Source organism: Triticum dicoccoides, chromosome 7A, assembly GCF_002162155.2.
Source record: "Triticum dicoccoides isolate Atlit2015 ecotype Zavitan chromosome 7A, WEW_v2.0, whole genome shotgun sequence".
Taxonomy (NCBI): domain Eukaryota; kingdom Viridiplantae; phylum Streptophyta; class Magnoliopsida; order Poales; family Poaceae; genus Triticum; species Triticum dicoccoides.
Window position 1 is genome coordinate 46,565,802 of NC_041392.1, and position 7,706 is coordinate 46,573,507.

At 46.0% G+C, this 7,706-nt stretch overlaps 1 pseudogene; it reads right to left on the reverse strand.

Annotated features, from left to right (window-relative positions):
* Positions 1-3,555: 3,555 nt before the first annotated feature.
* On the reverse strand, positions 3,556-5,753 carry LOC119333027 (annotated as a pseudogene).
* Between the last annotated feature and the right edge of the window lie 1,953 nt (positions 5,754-7,706).

Sequence of the window (7,706 nt, forward strand, 5' to 3'; positions counted from 1 at the left end):
CAAAAAGGCTGGCATTTTGCCAAATCTAGCAGAGAGAACAACAAGAAGGGGTCCAAGGGCCATTCCTGATGATGTGTCAGATGATGAAATTGTTTTGGCACAACAAGATGATGGCCAAGGTACACAGGAGGAGGTTCAGGTCACACAAGAGGATGGTCAACTTACACAGGAGGAGGTCCATGTTGATGGCCAAGTTACACATGAGGAGGCCCATGTTGATGGCCATGATACACATGAGGAGGTCATTGTCACACAAGATGATGAGGTCATTGTCACACAAGATGATGGAGCAGATGCACCAGTTGTTTTTCAGGCAAATTCTCCACTTTTGTCCCTTAATTTTGACCTCTTTTGTCCAGTCATTTTTGTTGTACTAATGTTTTCATGTGATGTTTGTTTTGTACAGGTGCAGGAGTTTGGATTTACAATGCTTCATAGGATGCAACAATCCAGACCTATTCCTAGAGAAGAACCTGAAATCATTTTGCCAGATTCCTCATTCATCTCAAATGCAGCCAGTTCTCACACTGTAGCACAAACAACAACAGCTACAAATGAAGGCAACCTGACCATGAAGTTGCTGAAGATGAAGAGAGACAAAGAAAGACAGATGGCAGCCAGGAGAGATGCAGCACTTGAGGCCATGAATGAGATGGCAGAGAAGAAAGCAGAGGAGGCAGAAGCAAAAAGGCAAGAAATTGCAAGGAGGAAAGTAGAGTCTTCACAAAGAAGAAGAAGAAGAGCAGCACAAGAGAAGAAAGCTTTGGAATCTGCAGCAACAAAAAAAGCTGCATTGCAAGAAGAGAAGGAGGCCAGAGCCCTTGAAGCAATGGCAGCTAAAGCAGAGGCAGCACTGAAGAGAAAAGAAGATCAAGAAGCAAAGAGAGCTATGGTAGCACTGAAGACAAAAGAAGATCAAGAAGCAAATAATATACAACAAGAAGAGGCCAAGAGATTAAGAGCTGAGCAGAGGAAGCAGGCAGGACCAAGTGGACATGTGCCCAAGAAGCCGAAGAGAGTGAACATGTTTGATGAGTTTAGATGATTCAGTGCTTTTGCACTTGTAATTTTTTGGCAAAAAACTTAAATGAGACTCTTTGAAACTGTTGGAGTTGGGATGATTCAGTGCTTTTGCACTTGTAATATTTTGGCAAAAACTACAATGAGACTCTTTGAACTGTTGGAAATGTGAAGATTCAGTGGCTTCATACTTCTATTCAAAATGAAAACTGTTGGAGTTCAAAATGAAAAGAAATCCCAAATGAAAACTGTTGGAGTTCACTGGCTTTATTATTTAGTTGGAGTTCATTGATTTATTCACTGTTGGAGTATAGATAATTAACTGCATAAAATTTCAAAATTAATACAAAAAAGGTTGCCCTGGGTGTCGAACCCAGGACCTGTGGTGTGATAAACAGGGTGTAATGCCAGTGTGATAGGAACGGTGCTTTGCTCAAGTGTTACTTGACAACCTACTTATTATATTTCCACTCCCCTCCAACTTACTTAACTGAATTTTTACAGTTCACTGAATTCAAAGTTATCAGAATTTTTATAGTTGACCAAATGTAGTTTGCAAAGATATCTGAATTTAGTTTGAAAAGCTAACAGATTTTTTACAGTTGTCTGAATTTAGTTTGAAATTTAACTGATTTGATTATAGTTAACTGAATCTTAACAGTTGTCTATATTTAGTTAAGACATAATTCAGTTAAGACATAATTCAGTTAAGATAGAATTCAGTTAAGACAAAGATTCAGACAAAAATTCAGTTAAGATTCAAAACCTTAGCAGCTACTTCTTTTGGAATTATTGCCTTATATAGCAACAAGAGAATTTTGGATTGTTGCCTTATATAGCAACAAGACTGCATCAACACCATTACATACCAACAAAACACTTTTGGATTACTGCCACTTTTGCATCAGCACAGTTCAGCACATATATAGCATCACATCTAGTTCAACACTTATATAGCATCAACAACCAGTTCAACAGAGTTCAACAGACATAAATTACAAATAACTTATGTGCTTAATATACAAGCACACCTAACAAACTAATATTTTATAACTTATATGCTGAAAATCTGTATATTTCAGCATACCTAACTACTGCAACTGCATCTTCTTCATGCCTTCTACTGCAACTGCATCATCTTCAGTTCTTCAACTTCTGGAGGCGCTCCGAGCGGCGAACCTCCATGTCAGCTGCCACCTTCCTCTTCTTCTTCCTCTCTGGCTGTGCTGCGACGTCCTGTGCTTGCAGGGCCAAGACCACCTCCACCTCCTGCTTGACGATGTCAGGAACATTGGGAAGCAACTCGATGTCAATGGGGCGGTGCTTGTCACCCTCCTTGGCGACCGGCTCCACCATGTGGACCTCCGGCTCGGGGACCATGGGCGCCGCCACATTAACCTCCGGCTCGTCGTCAGAGAGCACAATCACCTCCGGCTCCTCCCAGCCAGCCGACTAGGACGAGTCGGCGGCGTAGCCAGAGTCGTCGTCGAAGCCGGAGTCGTACTCTGAGTCGGATGAGATGTACTCGGAGACATCATCGCGCCCGAGGTAGTCGGGCTGGTAGTGGTCCTAGTAGGCAGTGTTGACAGGTGCAGGGACGGCCAGGTCGACGTTGTGGCGGACGCGCACCGGATCCGGCTGCCGCGGCGCAGTGGCGGACCGGTACATCCACCACCGGGCTCATTGCCCTGGGTCGTCGGAGCGCTTCTCCTGCATCGCGAAGCGGAGGACGAGTGCATAGTGGATACCGTCGTGGTCGGGGCAGGCGCGGTCCAGCTCGTCGTCGGTCATGACCTTCAAGAGGCCACGTGCATGGTGACGCAGCGTCGAACAGCTGGGGAACCACTTCCCGATCTCCGTCAGGTCCACGCGCATGGCCTTGTCATCGCATGCGAGGTCATCGATGACCATCTTCCAGGTAGGGCAATTCTCCATGTCCACGGCGGCGGTGTGGTGGTCGGCGGCGAGGGTTTTCTTGCGTGGGGGTTTGGTGCGGGGTAACCGAGGCGACGCGGTGGACTGAGTGGAGAGTGGAGAGTGGAGCGGTGGGTGGGTGGGCTTAAAGAGGAGACAAGGAAACGGAAGAGGCGTGAGCCATTGGGCCACTAGCAACTGCTAAATAGCTACGTTAGTACCTGCCCTTGATCAAAGCACTACTACTTACCACACTGGCATTGCCACCAATGTTCAATACCACAGGTCCTAGGTTCGAGACCTAGGCAAAACTCTTTTTGTGTAATTTTTTTTCTTTAAGAAAAATTTGGTACAGGCATACAAATTCAGTCATATAAAACAGCTACTGCAGACATATAAATTCAGACAAATTCAGTCATATAAAACAGCAACTGCAGGCATATAAATTCAGGCAAATTCAGTCATATAAGACAAAGACAGTTAACTTCATTTTCTTATCTGAACCAACTTCAGTTTCTTATCTTAACCCACTTCAACTTCAATATCTTATCTTAACACAATTTAGTTGACACAAATCCAGGAGGAAAGATACAAAGTGGTTTTTTTTACAATGACACAGATTCAATCAAATTCATTCAGCATGCCCTTCAGCTTCCTTATCTTCTCCTTGGTGGCCTCTGTCTGTTTGAATAGGTCACCAATCATGTACTCAAGCTTCCTTTTCTCATGCTTCAAGTCATCCCTCTCTTACACTGCTTGGTCCCTCTCTTTCTCTGCTTTAACCCTGAATACCTGATGAATGTTGGTTACTGACTTATCTGCAATCTTCTTCTTCTCAAGTTCTTCCTTTAGATCAGTCAGAGTAAGTTGTGTGCTGCCTAGTTGGCTCATTGCCTGCTCCTTCTCAGCCACCATCTTAGCAAAATCAAGCTTGAAATGCCTCAACTCATTCTCCATCTTCTTCTTCTCTTCAAGAACCTTCAAATTTTCTTCAGCACTCACAACATTCTGTCTGAGCCTCTGTTTTTTCTCCTCTTCATACATGGTCCATATAGTAGCTAGGCTCATCTTTAGAGCATCAGGCCACTCAGGGTCAACCCACTCAACATATCTGCATTTGGGTACTTCCTAACAATTTAGAACATACAAAAAAGAGATTCAGTTAACTGCCAGTATTTAGTACTGTGCCTGACGATGGAACTTAAGACATACTACAAAGAGAAAAATGTTTAACAGTGCCAAATGCAAAACAATTACTAACCTTTTGTGCACAAGCTAGAAACCTTCTGCCAGTATCAACAGATTCAAATGCCACATTCTTCTCACACAAAGATCCATGCCCACATCTAAAGCTAGGCAGATCTGTAGCCAAGCCACTCCATTCCTCACAGGATATTGTGGCAGGTGGCTAAACAAAAGAGAGACATTTGGAATCAATTGAGAAACCCTAGCTGAGAAACCCTAGACTGGATTTGTGTGAGATTGAGGAGCACACTAACCTTGCTGGTCACCGAGTGATCTTCAGAAGAAGTGGGAAGATCATCCCAGGACACCATGGTTGCTGCTAGCTGAAGATGAGAAGGGGATCTATTGGTGCTATTGGACAGAGGAGAGAAGGGATCTGGTGGTGCACGAAATTGAAGATGAAAGATGAGGAAGAAGGGGATCTGGTGGTGGTGGTGGTGGTGGTCGACTGGTGGACCAAAGCTACATGTAGAGTGCAAGTTGCTGGGTGGGTGTTTGCAGCAGGTGCAAGTACATGCTTGCTTTTGAGTTCAGTTGTGCTGAGATTCACTTACTTCATTTAGTACAACAATTAGTTTGCAAAGTTAGTTCAGTACAGCAATTAATTTGAAAGCAATGAGGTTAAGTACAATGAGGTTAACTTTGCAAACTAAATTCAGTTAACTATAAAAATTCAGTGAACTGCAAACATTCTGTCAGAATTAGTTTAACTACACTTCTGACATGACATACATCTGTCAATTTTTTCAAAGCAATTAGGTCTAGCATTTCAAAGCAACTAGGTCAAGCAGGCTTCACATTACTGACATATTATCCATTACAACAACCATTACAACTAAGCATTACTAAGCAAACAAAAGGAACCATTTTAGTATGCTCATTTTACACACCTGCACCTACTGAATTAACAACACTTCACTTCTTCATAATTAAGGTGAAACACATCACACAAAGCACTATAACAAAACCAATCATCAGCTTCAGCAGCATCAAAATCTCTCTGCCTAACCCTAAAAGCATAGCAATTTGCTGCTTGGTAGCATACTTATTCTCACTGGAGCTGCCATAATTATCTCTTACAGCCCTGCCTCTCCCAGCCATGACCCTTCCAGCCGTGCCTCTGCCTGCCATTGATTCAGTCCTCTGCCTCTCAAGCTCTTCCCTCTTGTCCTCAACAGCACCAATTGCATCTACAGCAGCATCACCAACCAGACGCCTTGTTTCAACCAGATGCTGCACATACTCAAGCTCCCAGTGCCAGAAATCACAAGTGACCTGATTAATCAGTGGCAAAATTAGTTAACCAACTCCAGAAAATTACAGATTTAATGATTCAACTACTGCATTGCTCTAAACTACTGCATTAGTTAACCAGCTGCTCTGCTTCATTATTAAAGTGAGCTGACACGGCATGAATCTACTGAACTGGCACTTACATGGTGGTTCACGCACTTGTAGAAGATCCATCCATCGTGCTCATCGAGGCTAGACCGGTAGAACCTCACCTGCTCGCCGCAATCCGGGCACCCGATCAGTGGTACAGCAACAGAGCGGCCACGCAGCGCTGAGCGCATGGAGCTGGAAGACGACATGAAGGAGGAGATAGAGGAGGCGGAGGAGGGCGTCGGCAATGGCTGCGGCGGCGGAAGGCGACGGCGGCGGCGCGGATGGGAGTTGGCTACGGTTCGGAGGAGAGGAAGCGGAGAGCGAGAGGATAAGGCAGGGCGACCAGTGAAGGAAATATGCCCTAGAGGCAATAATAAAGTTATTATTTATTTCCTTATTTCATGATAAATGTTTATTATTCATGCTAGAATTGTATTAACCGGAAACATAATACATGTGTGAATACATAGACAAACAGAGTGTCACTAGTATGCCTCTACTTGACTAGCTCGTTAATCAAAGATGGTTATGTTTCCTAACCATAGACAAAGAGTTGTTATTTGATTAACGGGATCACATCATTAGAAGAATGATGTGATTGACTTGACCCATTCCATTAGCTTAGCACTCGATCATTTAGTATGTTGCTATTGCTTTCTTCATGACTTATACATGTTCCTATGACTATGAGATTATGCAACTCCCGTTTACCGGAGGAACACTTTGTGTGCTACCAAACGTCACAACGTAACTGGGTGATTATAAGGGAGCTCTACAGGTGTCTCCAAAGGTACATGTTGGGTTGACGTATTTCGAGATTAGGATTTGTCACTCCGATTGTCGGAGAGGTATCTCTGGGCCCTCTCGGTAATGCACATCACCTAAGCCTTGCAAGCAATGCAACTAAATGAGTTAGTTGCGAGATGATGTATTACGGAACGTGTAAAGAGACTTGCCGGTAACGAGATTGAACTAGTTATTGATATACCGACGATCGAATCTCGGGCAAGTAACATACCGATGATAAAGGGAACAACGTATGTTGTTATCACTACAGGAAACAGGAAATTTTCCGTCTATGGATCACAGACGGCAAAGACCTAAATCCAGACGGCAAAGATTTTGCCGTTAGGAAGCAGGCGGCAAAGTCAGACGGCAAAGATAAGTCGGCAAAGAATACTTTGCCGTCAGCTTTTTATCTGACAAACGGCAAAGAATTTGCCGTTAGTCGAAACTTCTTCGTCGTCTGCCTTATAGATCACATACGGCAAAGAAAAGCAGTTTTTCCATCAGCTAGACTACATCTTTGCCGTCAGCTATTCGAGTCTTTGCCTTCAGACTCGTGTATCACAGACGGCAAAGAATGGGGTCAAATTAAAAAAAAACACAACGGCGTTGCTCCCCCGAACGATGCGGTCAACGCATGCAAGTGCAGTGCCATATCTAATATTTCTGGCATGTCCGTACCTAGTGCCTTTCATTCAACATTAGTGAGTACAAAATGTAAGCAGGACCGCCAGAGAACTAAAGTTACAGAATAGTCCTTCAAATTTACACAGAGGACCCTAAAACATAAAAGGGAAAAGCGATCAGGTCCTTCTTCTTCGCTGCAGTGGCCTGCTCGCCCAAACTTCCAGCCAGACGCCCGCCGCGCCACTCTGCCTCCTGGTCCTGCTCGTCGTGCTGCCTCCCGGTCCTGTTCGTCGCACCACCGTCTGGACCCGCTCAGCCGCGCGGCTCCATCCCAGCCGCGCTCGCGAGGCATGCATGGGAGGTCGGGGATGGGCAGTGCTCGCGAGGCGGAGTCCCCGGCTGCTATCATAGTGGATCTCGCGAGGCAAAGCACGCGACCTCGAGGCCAGGGCCGGTGCCCGGGGTGGAGGCCGGTGGAGGCCTGTGGGGGTGACGGGTTAGGGGCCGCCGGGGGCGATGGGGCGCGGAGACTGCCGAGGGCGATGAGCGCCGGGGCGCGGAGGCCGCCGTGGGTGACCAGGCCGGGGCCGGCGGGCGAGATGATGGCCAGTGTGGCCGGGGCCGGCCGGCGACATGGCGGCTAGCAAGGCGCTGGCGGGGCCTACGGTGGCAACGGGGGAGGTGGCCGCGGCCGCCGGCGAGGCCTACGGTGGCGACGGGGGAGGTAG